This window comes from Phascolarctos cinereus, unplaced genomic scaffold (genome assembly GCF_003287225.1).
Source record: "Phascolarctos cinereus isolate Bilbo 61053 unplaced genomic scaffold, phaCin_HiC Scaffold_4;HRSCAF=312, whole genome shotgun sequence".
In the NCBI taxonomy this organism is placed as follows: Eukaryota; Metazoa; Chordata; class Mammalia; order Diprotodontia; family Phascolarctidae; genus Phascolarctos; species Phascolarctos cinereus.
This window is the reverse complement of record NW_027555847.1, coordinates 36,434,817-36,453,596: the sequence shown is the minus strand read 5'-3', so window position 1 is coordinate 36,453,596 and position 18,780 is coordinate 36,434,817. Positions and strand designations below refer to the sequence as shown.

Below are 18,780 nucleotides of genomic sequence, written 5' to 3'. Positions count from 1 at the left end.
ACACCACTGATATTTGGGGGAAAAGAAATTGAACAGTTTGTTGAACAGACGGGTGCTTTAATTATGGTGGTCTAAATTTACACACATTACAGTGGTATTTTGCTACATTAATTACCTTACTTGTCAAGAGTAACAGGTAATTACCACATCAAATCACCCTCATATGGTACATGGAAACATAACTTATTTTAAAGGATACTGTAAACCAAAGTACAACTATACCACACATTTGTCTTTCCAGCACGGATAGTCCTCATTCCATTTGCTCTATGGGGAGCTAGAAAGCCAACCCCGAGCTCACCTTTTCCCTGTTTATCTCAACATCAGGCAGAGAGCCAGGGAACATACCTTATCCTTTGGAGAGGGAACTTTTAGTAAAATTTGCAAGTATTATATATTCATAATATACCTCATATATATGTAAAAGTTTTTTAGTATTTCTTACTCGTGGGCCATATAATTTTTTATAGGGAAACTCTTTTCTCATATTCATTGAAGAGTCACCTTAGAATGCTAGACTTGAAACCAAGACCAGGATTCGAATCCTGTATAAATCATTTATTAGTTATGTGATTTTGGGCAAGCAGCTTAACTTTGTTGATTCTCCATATTCTTTTCTGTAAAATGGAAGTGATAAGAACACCTACCCCCTGTGATTGTTGTGAGATCCAAAGATAGTGCATGTAAAGTGATTTGCAAAACCTATAAATATAACCCAGAATTATTATTATTGTTATTGTTCACACTTCCACTTGTTCCAATCAGTACTCATTTCTCTGGCTCCCTGGAAAGCAACATTTTTGTCTCACATTTTTTGGTGGATGCAGAATTCCATATTGTCTACACATTAGGTAATTTACCCTTTTCTTCTCCTGTAGGCCAATGTCAACCTATGTGATAATTATGTTACAGTTCCAATGGAATGTTTCCATTGTAACCATGTTAATGCTTTGAGAGTATAGAATTTCTATAGCAGGATAAGGCAAATATTTCCCCTTTTTTGTTGCTATGGCATAGAAATAAAGGCTATGTAATCTTTAAGGTGTGGTGCAGAGTATACACAGCGACTTAATGTATGATCTCAAAAAAAGGTCTGTCCCCTTTTTAGTGAAACACCTGTGACACAGTGTGGTTAGAGTGATGTCCTTACAGGTGGTGAGCAGATGAGTCCACTACAGGAGACCTTGACTTAAAAAGTACTTTAACATCAACTTTCTTCTTTTCACCCAATAGCACGAATGAAGTGGTGTAAGAAGTAAGATGTTTAAGAGTAAAAACTGGCAGACATTTCAGGGCATGCTGGATAGCAAGCAAGGGAGGCCCTTTAGGGAGGTTGAGTAAGTCACCATGAATGTAAGTAGGTCACCATAAATGTAATATTATTTCAAGTGGACTAGCACAGCACCCCTTTCTATAAGAACTCCCCATATTCTACCTAATTTCTACAGTTCCATCAGAAGGGCTTCCTTCCTTTCATTTAAGGAATCATTCCTTATTCAGTTGAAAACCCCTCTGGGAGACATAGCTTTGACTTGTCCTCAGTGTCAAACTTTTATCCTTTTTGGGGAGCAAGTTCCAGATTATTTTTAAGAGCTGGTTTTGCCAGAGGGTAAATATAAAGGTACTGGGCAGCACATACTTTGGCAGCACCTGGACAGAAGTTGGAAGGATATGGATTAGGTTAATATGACCCCTGGACAAGATGACTAAATAGCCTCCAAGGTCCCTTCCAGTAGATAAATTCAGTCAGTGCCCAAACTTCACTGGATGCTGTGCACATTTGTGAAACATTCCATAGTTTTGGAGACTTGGTAGGTTAGTGGTGCAGAATGAGGCATGCAACTTTCACATAGGATCAATGTGTTGCTTTGTTGTGCTTGACCATATTATTTAGGAAGGAGAATTATTTGGGAGAGAAGAATAAGTGAGAAATGACAGTTATGCTAAAAAAAATTAAAGACCATCAATAAAACATTTACAGCTAAAATATAAAACAAACAAAAAAAGAGATTCAGAACCTCTGGAGTGAATAGGCATTAGTGAAGGAGGGAATCGAGACAGGGGTATGGACTAGAGTGACTGAAAATGAATTTTGTCTCAATGATAACTAGGTGGTATGGTGCCTAGTGTTTGACTTGGGGTCAGGAAGATAGGAGTTTTTGTCATCATGCCTCACATATTTTCTGGCCCCTTTAGTTAATTTAACATCTTTCAACTTCAGTTTCCTCCCCTGGAAAATGAGGATGCTACTTCATAGGGTTGTTGAAAGGATCAAATGAGCTAACAGGTAAAGTGCTTTGCCAGCCTTAAAGTGCTATAGAAATGTTTTGTTTCTGGTTCAGTTGTTTCAGCTGTGTCTGACTCTTCTTGACCTCATTTGGGGTTTGCTTGGCAAAGATACTAGAGTGTTTTGCCACAGCCCATTTTACAGATGAGGAAACTAAAGCAAACAAAGTTAAGTGACTTGCCCAGAGTCACACAGATAGTGTCTGAAGCCAGATTTGAACTCAGGAAGATAAGTATTCCTGATTCCTGGCCCAGCACGCTGTCCATTGTGTCACCTAGCTGCTTGTATAAAATGTTAGCTGTTGTCATTTGTCTGTTTTATACAGTACTAAATACAGTAGGCACTTAATAAAGTCTCATTGATTCACAGTTTTGCTTATGGTAGGCTCTGGTTTAAAGACAACCACTATTCTAACTACAGGGGACAGGATACAAATGTTTTGTAACATATTTTTCCATCTTCTCTGGTGTTTGCTGATATTTAAAGTAACTTGACTGTCTTTACAACAATCATGTCCTTTATTGCCAAGGAGATGAAAGATAATAAAAACAATAACTTTCTCTGGTCTTGGAGACAATGCTGCCTCCTTTTTAGTCATGCTCTTTTCTCTGTAAATTTGGGCAAGCATCTTTAGTGAGAATGAACTGCTACTTTCTCCTAAAACAGGAGGGTTTCCTTTCAGTTTGGACTGGGGAATCTGGGAAGGCTTCATGGAGGAATAGATATTAAGATATCATAATAAGCATGTGATAATGACTTGAGTATTATTTCATTTTGGTTCTAGTCAAATTTATTTAAATGAAGACAGAGACCCTCAGCCTAAAGTCATGGCAATCTACTCTTACCAAGTTGAAGAAATGAAGTGATTTGCCTCAATCACATTTAAAAACATTTCTTGTAGCTGAGTTTCCTGCATTTGAACTCAAACCAATAGCTTCTTTGTAAGTGAGCAGTACTGCTTTCCAAGTGTCAATGTAATTCCTGGCATTCCTCTTCTACGGCCTCACAATGGGCCAAGGAGCAGCCCCAGTATTCTGATTGTGTCCTCCATGATCATTTCTTTGGCTGTGTGGATGGGAGTGGGTGGAGTGGGAAGATGGCTGATTCTTTGTGTTCTGTTGGCAGCACAGTTTTCTCTTTCACCTCGAGATGATGACAGGTGTAGACAACAGTTCCAACTGTGCAGGGAGATTATGTCCTTCAGTGCTGATGAGATTTTTTTTCTTCTTAATGTTTCTTGCATTGATCAAAGATGCCTATATCAAAAGGTGGTGGGTTGTTCTGTTTGAGGAAAGACAAAAGATCATAGATTTAGAAAGATGAAAGTCACATATTTCTCCTCATGGAATTATACACACAAAATCGAATTTTACCCAATTTGATACTTACTAATTAGCATGTTTTACAATCATAATTTTTACTTACAAATGATTTGATGATAGGTCTTTTCTCTAGGCCAAGTAGACCCATCTAGTTTTGTCTAAGGCAGGGGTTCTTAACATGGCGTCAGTGACCTTGTTTTTAAAATATGTTTTGATGCCTGTACCAACTTAAATGTTTTCCCTTATAATTCAATACATTTTATTTCAAGATTTAAAACATTTTTCTTTTTTTTTTTTTAAAGAGGGAGCCAATGGAATTTTTGAGTAGAGAGGTAACATGGACAGATCAACAGTTTATTAAAATCATTTTGGCAGCTTTGTGAAGGATGGATTAAAATTTTTAATGATCTAGGATAGGGATGGTGCAGATCTGCTCTAAGATGGAAGTTGTAAAGATGTAGAGAACTAGATAGATAGAAGAGATGTTATGGATGGAGAAACCACCTGACTTGGCAACCAAAAGGATATATAGAGAGAGAAGATAAGAAATTAAAGATGATACCAAAGTAAAACATTTTTTTTCTGAGAAGATATCCAATGGCTTCACCAAATATTCAGAGGGGGTACCCATGATGCACGCAAAAATATGTTACAAATTCTGGATCTAGACACAATAGAACTCAGATTCTTCAGCCAGTATTCAGATTATGGTTAGGGCGAGCATCCATGCCTAAATCCAACTCTGCCACAGCATTCATGGTCTCTTTCAGATAGCCATTATCTCAGTTTGCTAGCATGTATAGCATCATCTAGAAAGCCAGTTTATAATCCTCATTTTGACTGTGTTCATAGGATTAGCCTTTTAACAAATTAATTCATTTTCATTCAACAAGCATTGATTAAACTTCCTGGTTAGGAATTGTGGTGCATAAAAAGTATCATTATTAGTGCAGTATATATTCTGTTTGAAAATGAAACATAACCAGTTTTACATGAACCTTTTAAGAAATAGAGTTGTATTAAGTAAGAAGAATAGAACCAACAGTGAATCCTCTAGAAGTTCCTAGAAAAATGAGAGCTCTCAATGTGGGCTAGAATTGTTTCAGATTTCATGAAAGAGTTGGAACTTGAGATGAGCTTTGAAGGATGTGCAGAATTTCCTAAGTAGAGGGGAGAGGGTGGCAGATTGGGGGATACAGCACAAACAAAAGTACAAGGGTGGAATTGAATGGAGCATATCTGAAAGACAGTGAGGAAAACAGCCTTGCTGAAGAGGAAGGTTCATCTGGGGGAAGAGTAGAGTATAAGGCTTATAGTCGAAAGTAGTGACTGGAAGAGAAGGGACCAAGCATTTGTATAGTGTGCCAGGCTTTGTGCTAATAGCTTTTTGTAAATATGATCTCATTTGACCCTGACAACAACCCTGCAAAGTAGGTACTGTTATTATCCCCATTTTACAGTTGAGGAAACTGAGGCAAACAGAGGTTAAGTGACTTGCCCAGGATCACCCAGCTAGTAAGTGTCTGGGGTCAGATTTGGGTTCAGGTTTTTCCAAGCCTCTAGTCACTGTACCAATAGCTGTGGGAGATATACTGCTTAAATTTAACTTTTTTAGGATCAAAAAAAATCTTTTCCCAAAGCAGACTACTGATGAGGATCTGTTGATATGGCCAGTTTAGTTTGACACCAGTTCACTTGAATTTTATCCCTAACTTATATGGTACCATGATTCCAAAGTTCAAGACTTTTAAGAGGCACGGATATGAAGAACAGATGGTTGATGTATTCATGGTCATAGAGGCTGAAGGAATGAAGAGTTCAGGGAGCCATGGGCCTGCTTGGCTGGACAATGTTTTCTGAGCCTTCTTAAAATCCCTCAATCGCTCACTGTCACAGTTCCTGAGAGGCTAAGGCTGAATGTAATCTGGGGAGAGGGAGCGACAAAGTCTTTACTCTTGACCACAGGGGTAGGAATCTTGAGGTGTAGCTTTCATTTTTGAAAACCAGATTTCCTTTACCCTAGCTTTTAATTTTTTCCCCTAGCCTATCTATTCTCTCTCACTCTCTGCTTTCTTCTGCTCTTTATGGATACTTAGGGAGACACTGGTCACAATACTCTGGCCACCACCTCTGCTAATCCTAGCCTTTGGGGACTGGTGGGGATGGGAACTTGAGAGGCCAGAAAGATGGGCAGACATGTTTGGAAAGCCCTTCAAGGAATCAAAAAGACCCACTGTGATTAGATTTTCAAATACTGGAGGTAGCATTTTATCAAGTCTGAATTGGGTTTCAGTTTCTTTACTTCCTGTCACAAAGCTGCCAAATCAAAAAATTTTAAAGGATGGATCTGTCCATGTTACTCTCTTTCTCAGGAATCTCTAGTGGCTCCCCCTTTCCCCTAGGACCAATTAAAAAGTCCTCTGTTTGATATTTAAAGCCCATCATAATCTGGATCCTATATTTCTAAATCAGTTTTACCTTAAAGCTAACCTGCTGACCCATCTACCCACACGGATCCACCTTCCAACCAAATTGACCTATTAAATAGGCCATTCCCCATATGAAACATTCCATCGCTCATCTCTGTAACTTTTCACAGGGTGTCTACCGTTCCTGGAATGCTCACCCTCTTCACTAACTGCTTCCTTCCTCAAGGAACTTTTACTGATTCCCTCCATCCACTCCCAATCACTTGGCATTTTTATGTTTGTCCTATATTTATTTATCTGGGAATGTGTTGTCTTTGCAATAGAATATAAGCTCCTTGAGGGCAGGAGCTGTCTCATTTTCTTCTTTATATCCTGAGCATCAAGCATAGTGCTTGCATATAGCAAGTATTTAATGTTTGTTGATCACTGGATTGCTATATGGTCTTGCTCTCTCTATATGAATCATTTGAGGTAAATGTCTTAGTTGCCTGCAGGGGGAGTGAGTGAGGAGACTTCCATGCCCTTACACCTAGGCTCAGTAGGTGAGAGCTCTCCCCTCCCCTTGGACACCAAGGAGTAGCCAAATATTTACCTTATATCCTGTGGGACAGTGTGTTTTGTTTATAAGATGCCAGGCAGCATGAGTCTATTAGATTTTTTTCAAAGAGTGAATGCCTCTGTTATTTTTATATTAATTAAAGGATAGAGACAATGAGACACTGATGATTGAAAGAGAGAAGACGAAGTGATAAAGTATTATTTTGAATAGACATTTCTTTAGTCCACTAACAACTCTACCAAGATTATAATCCCAAAGCGATCAGATTCCTACACAAAATTGTGTTATTTCTTTGAAGGCATGAACTATTTAAACTCAATTTATGTGGAGAATCTCATTAAAAATACTTATTTAAGTTAAATGGCCTTTTAAGGTGTAGTAAAAGTCCTCTTATAAGTATTCTAAAAATGCAAAAAAAATTGCCAGCTTCAAAGCATCTTATGGGTTCATTGATTATTGTATTACAGCTGAGAGAAGATTTAGGAAACACTGTATTTGAAAACCCTATATTTTAGTGTGTCAGGTGGAGGAGGCTGTTGGTTGTTGGATGTTAAGGATGTTTGTCTTATTCATCTTACTATCAAAGAAAAAGTTAAAATTCCAACAAAACCCCACAGAAACAAAGTGAATTTTTAAAAAAAGCCATATCCTAGAACTGGGAGAAGAAGAGGAAGAAGAAGGAGGAGGAGGAGGAGAAGATGATGAAGACAGGTAGAATTTTTATAGTAGACTGTCTTTTATTAAAATGAACATTATTGTGGGCAAAAGTCCTTAATTTAGTTTTTCTGGTATACTCAAGAAAACTTATAAACAGGAACCTGCACCAGTGTCTGCCCTAATGGACTTCTTGTAGAGAACAGTTTTAAAGGCTATTGGAGTAGAATTAAAGAATCCGCTGCCATTGAATTATGAATTTTAAAAGACATGGCACATAATTTCCCTCAACCTCCCAGCAAAGGGATATTTTTAGCTCCAAGTAGAGCTATGAAGCTTTTCAGAATTTTTTTTGGTAGCCACCACAGTTTCAGGAGGACAAAATACCTCTTCCCTCCATACCTTAAATGGCAGGTACATTTTTTTCTACTTAAGAAAGCTTTTGTTAACATGTAATTGGGGAAAAATAAAATATTATATATTAAAAAAGAAAGCCTTTGAATATGTTCTTTTTGTTAAAATGGTAGTAAGCTTATTTGTTCAAAACAGCTATGATATTTCAATGATATTCACTGCCTCTCTGATATTTTCATAGGCTCCTTGCCCTTCGTGAGAGAAGTAACTAGATTAAATTGTTTATATTTAAATGTTATGAGCTGAATTTCAAAAGTATCCTTAAAAAGAGTTTGTAAGCCATAAAGCAGTATACATCAGTGTGAGCTACCTTTCCTCTTCTTCATTATTATTAATCTCATTCTCATAATTTTTGATGAAATTCAAATGTAAGGGATCTTTGGAAAATTCACTCTCCTGCTATTTTTTTTTTTTGTATTTAATTTTCTGCATACTGTTTCCACAGGTGGGTAAAACAATTGCTTTTGAGTTGGAAAGACATTGGAAAGGTTCTTTTTTCTACATTTATGAATTGCTGTTGGAAGGGACATAGCCCCTTTGCCTAGGAGGAATCATTAGAAAGAGGGCCTGATACCTTTACTCCCAGACTCAATGAATATTTCAGCATTTGGAGACATAATGATGATTTATAACAATTTCTAAAGAAATAATTTCTAAAGAAACTTGGTTAAGTAAATAAAAATTGTTTTGGCATATGAATCTGCTTTACCACATGTTGCATGTCATTTGGACACTTTAGCATTCGAAAATTAAAGATATATCTCAGAATGAATAAATGTAGAAATGCATGCTAAATTAATTTTATGTAAAATGAAATTGGTGTTCCTGAAATGATCTGCCATAAGTTTGTATTTATTTTATTCATATAGTATTTATTAAGAGGCTACTGTATGCCTGTGGTAGATGCTAGGCATACAAAGACAAAAAAGAAACTGTGTTAGCCTCCAAGGATCTTACGTTCAGGCATAGGGGTGGGGTGGAGAATAGGACCAGGTACACAGGTAAAAATAAGTTATATATGCAAATTAATTTTGGGAAGAGTACTAACAATCATGTGGGGAGATCACAAAAGGAAAGAGGCTTTAGTTGAATATTTAATTTATGTGTGTGTGTGTGTGTGTGTGTGTGTGTGTGTGTGTGTGTGTGTGTGTGTAAAGAAGGGCTAGAAGGTGGCACTTGAAGTGAGCCTAAAAGGAATCTAGGGATTCCAACAGGTGAAGATGATATAGATGATATATTCTGTATTCGGGACAACTTGTACAAAGGCATACAATAGAAGGTGAGATGTTCTGTGTAAGGAATAACAAGTTAGTTCTTTTGGGTGGTATGTAAGGTGTATGAGAGTAAAATAAAATCAGTGTAGAAAAAGGTAGATTGGATTCAAATTGTGAAGGACTTTGAATCTCACACATTCACATTTTATCATAGAATCATAAGGGAGCCATGGAAGCTTCTTGAGTAAGGGAGTGATATGTTCATACTAGCACTCTAGGAGTATCACTTTGCAGTTATGTGGGGGGTGAGTTGGGAAAGGAGAATACTGGATGCAGAGAGCATAATGAGGACATATTGATAGAGTCCAGTTGAGAGGTGATAAGATCCTGAACTAGGGGGGTGGCTGTATCAGCAGAAGGAAGTATACTGATCTGAGTGATACCATGGAGATTGAATCAACTGAATGGATATGGGTGATGTGGTCATGTAATAAGCCAAGAACATCTCTTGAGACTGTGAATATGAATGACTGGAGGCATTGTGACTGTAGGGCAGCACAGTCCTTTCATTTCACACATAAAGAAACTAAGATCTAGAGGAGTTATGTGACTTGCCTATGGTCTCATGTATAGTCAGTGGCAGTTTTGAACATAGATCCTTTGTCAATGACGGTCTTGAATCCAGATCCTTCAACTCCAAACCCAGTGGTCTTACTATCATGTAAAGCTGCTGAAAAAAGGAAATTAATGAGGGGTGGGTTTCTGTAGGGAAGGTAGGGGGAAATAGTTGAGAGGAGATATTGAATTCTGTTTGGGAAAATCCAAGTGGAGATGTCCAGTAGGCAGTGGGTAATGTGTTACTGGAACTTAGGAGAGAGATGAAGGCAGGCTTTTTGTATATATTGGGGAATTGTCCACACAGAGATGATAATTGAACCCATGAGAGCTGATTGTCAAGCAAGAGAGTATGCACAGAAAAGAGAGGAGGAACTAGGTTTCATTCTGATGTTTTAATAGATCAGATATGAGTGAATGATAAATAGTGGAAATCTTTATCCCTAATGGCAGGAGGCTCATTTGTTCAAATGTCTTTAATCTTATATAATTTAAAGGACTCATATCACTCTGTACTACCACAGTATTCTTTTCCATTCCTTAGCACCTATAATAGAGCTCACCTTTTTGAAGTTATTCATTTGAAATTATGATTTTATGAGTATTTTAGGATTATAATCACCATAAAAAGGGTAAAATTGATCTTACCAAAATAGAGATTTAATTTAAAGTAGAGAGAATTTCATGATAGAGTTTAGTAGACTGGAAACAAGATCTAGGAGAGAATGTGAGTATCTCATGTTTTATTTTTTAAAAAAATTCTCAGTATTATTTTACCACAGATTATGGGAAACAAAGAAGTTTTTATTAGCCTATCATACAGGAACATTACCATGAGTCAATTTTTCCTCTTCCAAGATCTAACCAAAATGTAAGGTAGAAAAGTTCAATGACCATTTCATTGAGTCTGGTCATTCCAAGATTCTCATATGGTGCTTAGATGTCTTTTAGTTCCATAACTAAGTTGCTGAATTGAATAGATAGCAAGTCAAATAATTTATGTCTTTCAAGCTATTCTAAAATATTATCCTGCCTGAGTCCTAGTTTCCTTCATTCTACAGACACCAGACGTATGGTTATTGGCAGTACTTGATGTTTATGGGTGGTTATGATTTGGCCAAGTTGATTTTTTCAATGTACAATTCCTTACTTTTTCTACAGTGAAACTTTGTTATGTTAAATATGCAAATTTGCTATTCAGGACACACATTTTAATCATTTACCATATCAGACAAATGATGGTTAGTATTTTGAAGATAAACACTAGGATTCTCATTAATGTCTATGTTGGAATAATTAGTAGATCACCCATATACTTTAAGGCAATAAAAGAAAACTTGCTTTTTACTGAAATGACAGGTTGACAGAAGCCTCTTGGAGTGTGGTCATTAGTGTGTCTACAATCAATGTCATGTTATTGTATCAAATTAGTTAGTGTCCCCTTAGGAGGGAAGTTGGACCTACAAATTATCCTCCTACATCCTTGGAAACCATGTTTGTTTAAACCTCTGATCAAGTGTGAGCAAATTATTAACATGGCTCATAAATTAACTAGTATACAGACTTATAACATTTTACAAGTAGATAATAAAGAAGAAAGTTTTCCCATTGCATCGTACTTATTTCATCCCTGTGATTATTGTGTCTTTGCTTAGCAATGTACAATTGATTTTTTTTTTAGAGGAAAAGTGCATAAAATGTCAGAACAAGTATTTAGAAAATGTAGGACCAAAAAGGAAGCAAATGTAAATCCATTGAAAACAATATAATTAACTTTGTTATCTCAATGCTCTGATAAGTCCTTGACAATAATCCTTCTTCTGTAGTAGCAGTTGTTCATTAATGAGTTCACCAATTAAGTTGGAAAGATTACAGACTTTGCCAATGGGACTTATCTAGAAAAAGCATTTATTTTATTTTATTTTTACTATACCCTTACCAGGCTATAAGCCTTTTTGTAAAAGAGGAATGAGACTCACTCTTATGAATGTTAAATCCTATTAAGGTATAACAATTCTTAAACCATAGCAAAATGTGCAAATTGTTTACACACAGACAAAACCCATAGCTAGAAAATGTCTAAAGAAATCATTTTGGCCAAACCTATGTCTTCTCCGTAAGGGATGCTACAATGTAGTCCTGTTGCCCAGATTAGGGGTTCTGAGTAGCAGCCAGGGAGGCCACCTCAGTACTTAGTCTCTGGACAAAAGTGGCTACTCAAATCATAAAACTTAACTCTTCACACACATCTCCTTTTGATTTCAACTTTTTTTTGTCTGATTAGGTTTGAAAATTCACATTCGTATTCATAGGCTTGCTTCTGCTTTTCCTGTTGAAAGAGAAGACCAGAATTACCGCCACTGTCACCTTCCAACCACATATACAATAAGAAGCCTACAGTCAATGCTTTCTATTCATTATGTCGTTAAATTCTCCCACATACTAGAGAGTGTTCTATAATCTTGAAGGCTAAGTTGTATTATCAACTACAGAATCAGTGTAGAACAGCCTAGCATGCAGAAAAGCATGCGATAGAAGCTGATTCACAAAAACTTTATGAAAGTACTTGAGAACTAGTTGACCTGTCAGCAACTTTAACTTACTTGGAAATGGATTTAGTAAATACTCTACTAATAACATAACTGAACTAGGTTAGCCACAGCACCTTAGCACATACGCACGTGTATACTTGCCAGTAACTCAAAGGGAAACCACCATAATGTCCCCTTGTCTTTTCATCATGTTTGGGACACTTGGGTAATAGTTACTCACTGGAGCATGTAAGAATTAAGAATCTAACTAGTGGGAGAAAATGCCAGGGGGATTAAGAGGGTGTCTGTTTGTTTTGCATATTCTTGCTACTAGGCATTTTCAGATCTAATTGGCTGGGGGAAAATAACTGGGCAACTTTGAAAGACTGAAAAACTGTGATCAGTCAACTAGAATTCCAGAGGATTGACAAGAGAGCATGCTACCCATTTCCCAATAGAGAGGTGATCAATTCAAAATGGAGGCAGACAGACATTTTTGGATGTGGCCGTTATGGGAATTTATTTTCTTTGGTTATACATAGTTCTTTTACAATGATCTGATTTTTTTTTTCCCTTTTACGTTTAAATGGAAGTGGGGGATAAAGGAGAGAGGGAGAGAAAAATATTTTTTTTCCAAAAAACAAAATTTTAAAAAGGAAAATTATGTGAGTTCATACTTATGCTGAATTAGCAAAATGAAATGTTTTTGCCTTCATTCTACTAGTGAAAATATTTAATAAGAAAAATTCCTTTTGGACAAATATATTTTTCCCAGGCAATAGGTAGATGCACCTATTTTGATTGTGGAAACTTTCATTCCATTTTATGCTACCATACTTCCAAGATAAATTCTTTATCATGAAGGCCTTCTTTTACATTAGATTATAAAGTTTAAATAGAAGGTAAATCTATCTTAGAACTGATGATATATGATTAAGAAATATTAAACTACAAAAGTGTCCTGCCTGTAAGAAGTCAATCACTGGACCAACAACCTTATGATCTCACTTTTCTTTTCATTTGCAGTGTCTAGCTGTGTGTTGCTGTCCAACCATACTATGCATGCCACACAACAGTGATCCCCAACCTTTTTATGGCTGTGAGCCACTTTAAAAGTTCAGGGTAAGTGGTGAATCTCATTCACATTTCACATGTTGTAAATACTATAATATAGGTTTTGTTCCACAGGTATCAAATGGGCCAAATGAGAGAAGAAAGTATTGAAATGGCTCTAGCCAAGAAGTTAACGTCTTATAGCTAATTCCAAGGCTGACAGTGACACTGCTGAGTTTATTGTCTCCTACTCTGAAACAGTTTCATGTTTTTATGGGTTAAAGCCCATCATTTTATGGCAACCCTGTGCCTATGGAGGAAAGATTTTAGAATAGAAAGAACACAAAACCAGTAAACAGAAGGTCTTAATTGGTCTGCGGCCGTCTCCATTTCATGGAACTTAGAGTCTTACTAATTTTGCAAATTCCTGTATTGACACATTTCTATCTAGTGAAGCCCTCCCCAACACACACACACCTGTTATTGCTACCACACCACTGTCATCTAACTTCCATCCTCCAGTTTATCTGATCCCTGTTATCTAGCATTACGTCCCCACACACAACACATTTCCCTACCATGCCTTCTGGTTTGGTTTGGTTTTGTTTTTTACCTCTATTGAATTGCCTTACTCCTCTGCAGACCTACTCTGGGTCTGTTCACTCTCTTCTCTAGCTAATTTTACTAAGCTCTTCATAATGTTACCCTACTCCATTCTTACCTACTCTATATCCTCAAATGTTTTCTCAAAAATTTCTTTCATGTCCCCATTTTCATTGAAATGAGGCTTTTCCCAGTGAACATAGTACTTGAAATGTTCTCCAAAAGAGGTTACATCTTTTCCTGCTCAGACTCATACAGGAAGAGGTATGGATACATTCCTTATTTTTTCTTGTCACTACCCTCCCTCGTTAACCTTTCTTCCATCAAAGCACTACAATATCATCATGACATCTCTGTTCCCTTGATGCCGTCCTGGCAGCTCCTAACTGCCTGTGGCTCACAGTTTGAGTCTCCATGCCTCTGCCATCATCCTTGGGGCCTTCAAGGATGACCCCTCTTAAATGTTCACTGCACAGTTTCTCAACTTTCTTACCGCCAGTAGACTTCACCCCCATCCTCAGCTTTGTCCCAACGTGATTAAACCTTAGATCTCAGCATCTCATGGAGCTATACCTCCTTTATCCAAGATATTGAACTTGGACATTCCTTCTGAACACACTTTTCTATCCTTCTACCTCTCCCTTTCTTTGCTCTTATCAGATCCTGAAGTTTATGACCCCATCCAACTAACCCAGTTTATTTTCTTACTCTGATTTAACTTGTCACCAAGTCCAGTCTTGATTCTATGTTCAGCTACTTTATAGAATCATAGAACTGTGGATTTAGGGCTAGAATGATTTTACAAGTGAGGAAACTGTGGCCCACAGAGATTAAGTGAATTCACTCACCAACTCCTAGATTCCTTCCTTTTTAAACTTTTAGGCCCCTGTTTGCTGATCCTGAATTCAGACTGCCTCTAAACATCCTATTTCTTTGTTCCTGAGTTGCTGCACATTGATGAAGGAAGTCACAAAATCGTGCTGATTTTACCCAGTACACAACCAGACCACAAAACCTCAGCTAGCACCTGACTGCTGTTTGGCAGTCTTGTTATTATTCTGCATTTATTGATTGCTTATCTTATCCCCCACAGTTATTGTTCCCAACCTTTTTTCTCTGCTGATCTCTGACTGTAGTTCTTCTTCCAAAATTACCACCAGTAGCCTAGCATTCTAGTTCACTGGGAAGATGGAAGCCATCTGATGGGACTTCCCTCAACTAGCAGTCTGTATTCCCCAGAACTTGTCATCCTCATCACTTCCTATCTCCTCCTCCCTTCCTTCTGTTTCAGGGAAAGAAACGTCCTGTTCCACTGCTGAAGCTAATCCCTTTTCCTCTGCCCTTGACACCATTCGCTCCAGTCTCCTTCACAGCCTTGCTTTCGCGGTCACTGTCCCTCTGTCATCCATCTCCAGTCTCTTGCTCTCCCATAAGCTCCTTTGCATTGAGCCACATGACTGGGCTTCTTAGCCCTGTCCTGAAGGAAACTGACCAATCAGTGTTTCTTCTCTCTATAACTATTGCTCATCTATCTTTTCTTGCATGGGAAAGTTCTTGGGGAACAGAAAGTGTATGTACAAGAGCTCATTTTCTACGCTAGTCTTGTTGCTCTCTCCACCTGAGCTCCATTTCTACCCCACCAGTTGCCTATTGGGCCTTTCCGATGGGTTGTCCCATAGGGATCTCATCGTGGCCCAAACAGAACTCATTGGCTCCCCCGCTAAGCCCACTCATCTTTCAGACCTTCCTATTTCGACTGAGGCCACCACCACCACCATCCTTCCAGCCTCCTATGTCCATAGCCCGGCTGTCATAGTTACCTCATTGCTTCCCCTCACCTGACATACCTAAACTTATCTGTCAAATCTTGCTGTTTCTGCCTCCCCAGCATCTCTTACGCCTGTTCCCTCCTTCTTTCCTCAGGCTGTCATCAATGGAACTATTGCAGTAGCTTTCTGGTTGGTTTTCCTGAGTCTTCTCTCCTCGCTCAAAGCTGTCTTTCACACAGCTGTCAAAATAATTTTCCTTAAGCACAATTCTGACCATCTCGCTTCCTTACTCAATAAATTCGAGCATTTCCCTGTTGAGGGAAGCTAGGTGGTACAGTAGATAGAGCACTGGGCTTAAAATCAATGAAACTCATCTTCATGAGTTTAAGTTTGGTCTCAGACACTTACTAGCTGTGTGACCCTGGGCAAGTCACTTAATCTGTTTGCTTTAGTTGACAACCAATGTAAAGACATGTATGTTCAAAGTGGTGTGGCTCAGTGGTACAGTGGATGGAGTGCTGGACCTGGAGTCAAGAAGACTCATCTTCTTGAGTTCAAGTCCAGCCTCAGACTTACCAGCTGATTGACCCTGGGCAATTTACTTAACCCTGTTTGCCTCAGTTTCCTTATCTACAAAAGAGGGATGTGTGGTATAATAAATAACTACTAAGTTCTCTTCCGTTCCCCAAAATTTTATGATTACATTCCCTACCAAGTAAAGTCCAGGCTTCTTTGCCTGACTTTAAATGCATTCCTATTGCCAGCCTACCTACCTTTTTAAACTTATATATAATCTTCTTCCCTTCCACCAATTCTATTCCCTAGCCAAATTAGTGTATTAGATATCTTTTCTATACCCCCTTAGTTTTCTGACCTTTTTGCCATCATTCACTGTTAGTTTTGCCTCACATATTCTCTTCCTGTTGCAATCCTACCCATCCTTAAAGAGAAGTTCAGATGCTACTTCCTTCATGAAGTCCTCCTTGATCCTCTAATTTGGTAATGGTCTTTCCCAGTTCATGGAATACTTTGTTCCTCTTAACTTATAGCCTGCATTTTATTATGATTATTTGTATTGTATTGTATCATGTTGTAGTACAGTAATCTGCATAGGTGGCTTCTTCTTGTATTGGACCATAACAATCCACTAGGCCCAACTGATAACCTAAATTTTGTTTCTCTCCTAACACCAAATACAGTGTTTTTCAAATAGTAGGCCTCTAAAAATGATTGGTGAATTGAATGGGCCTATCATTGACTCTCTCTTAATTTTTCTTCATTAAATAAAGCACCCAGCCTATTTCTCAAAGTTGTCATGAGCATCCAGTTAAAAGAATATCTATAAATGTGCTTTGAAAGCTTAATTCACTCCATGAGTCTTTTATGCAACCAGTTGAGTTCCTCGGATAATCTACACTTTTTCACTTTCACTCACACTGGCTATCATTAGCTGAATGAATGCGGAGAAAGGCTAACCTACCCTCTAAGGGATGTGATAGGTCTCTCAGGTTTTATAGTCTTGGATTATGGAGAGGCATTAGAAATGACAAAATTTACATATCATTTGTAAGAGGATGAGAGTATGTAATATATAGTGAGCTAAAGATCAAACACCAAAATAAAAAGACCAGTTCAGTTCCTAAATTGTTTTTCTGTGGAATGTTCTCTATTCTGTTTCTTCTGCCTGCTTCATGGCCATTAGTCAGTGTGTCTTTTGGACTGATACAAATATTTTTAAATTTCACAACAGGGAGTGAGCTTTAGCAAATACGGTTTTGGAGGGGGGTGGGTTACAACACTAATTAAAACAGAAACCTGTAATTTAACAAGCGATAATTAACTTTGAGATTAAACTAGATAATACCACAGTTAATGAATTTTCCAGTTGTTCTTCCCTTAATGAAAAACATTAGCTTGTATTTGGTCAGTAGTCATTTACATATGTGTGTGGTAGTAGGATGGGGTTGGGGGTCAGGGCTAAAGACTGAATGGTAACCATCTAGCAAAGTAATTAAGGTTCTGCTTGCACTAATATCATCAACTATGCTCATTTGTTTCTTTGAACCCAATTTCCATGATTTCATTAAAATCATTAGTGCCTGTTAATAAATGATAATTTGTTTAAATTTCACATCTTTTTTTCCTAATAGGGGCCCAACGGTAGTCAACATTTTAGCTCAGTAGTAATAATTTTAATTAAGCAAAATGTAAGACATATGTAAGGTACTATCTGAAGTCAAACCAAACCAATGAATATCAAACACAGTAGCACTACAAATCAGCCCCAATTTCATAAATTTGGCAAAGGTTCTTTCCTGCTGTGCATGGTAGAATATCTTTAGTCTTTAGGAATAACATAGGGTGGTAGCAATAATAATAGCTAGCATTTATATAGGCTTTACATTTTGCAAAGTATTTAACCAATGTTATCTTATTTGATTTTAGCCACTGTGTGGGATAGGTGTGATTATTATTATCCCCCTTTTACAGATGAGTAAATTGAGTCTGAGAGAGATTAAATGACTTGCCCTGGGTCATACAGGTAGTTCATGTCTGAAGCAGAATTTGAATTCAAGTCTTTCTGATTCCAAGTGTAACAGTATGTTCATGAGACCTTTAGCTTGCATACTGGGTAGAGGTCCATGAGACTTGGCTTAAAATTCCAACTTTACCATTTATTAGCCATAGTGACCAGTGCAACTTCACTTTCTTCCTCTTTGATATGATCTTGTCCATGAGACCATCTCTGCCCTGTATAGCCAAATACAATGTCATCCTCTGCAAAGTTTCATAACATGTTGTCTGAGCCTCTACCTGGCATTTTTGACTATATAATAACAGAAATTTCTGTAGTACCGATTCTAACTAATTTACAGACTTGATCCATGTGATCATCATAGTAACCCCTGTGAGGAAGGTGTTACTCTCGGATAAAAGCACATAAATATCCCAAGGTTGATAAGTATCTGAAAGTGGACTTGAACCTAGATCCTCCTGGATCCAAAGATAGAAAAGAAATATCCTTTGCTTTCAAGGGTTTTACATTCTTGATTTGGAAAGGGGTGGTGGTGGTGGATGAATAACATGCATAAAAATAAGTCAATACAAAATAGACACTAAGTAAATGCAAAGCAATTTTGGTGAGGTAGGGAGTTCAGTAACAATTGAGGGCATCAGGAAATTTCTGTGGCAGATATATATGCCGGTATAATATAATGTATGATATGATACAATATAATACAGTACAATGTAATATATAATAGTAACTAAGATTTCTGTAGAACCTTACATTTTACAGAGTTTTTTACATATGCTATCTTATTTGATTTT

At 37.5% G+C, this 18,780-nt stretch overlaps 1 protein-coding gene across 4 annotated transcripts in view; it reads left to right on the top strand.

Moving 5' to 3' along the window:
* The window catches only part of FOXP1 (forkhead box P1), a 537,509-nt gene that overhangs the window by 106,227 nt on the left and 412,502 nt on the right, over positions 1–18,780 (top strand). For all 4 annotated transcript variants that reach the window (XM_078152147.1, XM_078152148.1, XM_078152146.1 and 1 more), the window contains exon 2: positions 13,052–13,147. The gene's annotated coding sequence lies outside the window, so the exon portion shown is untranslated. The remainder of the gene's footprint in view (positions 1–13,051; positions 13,148–18,780) is intronic.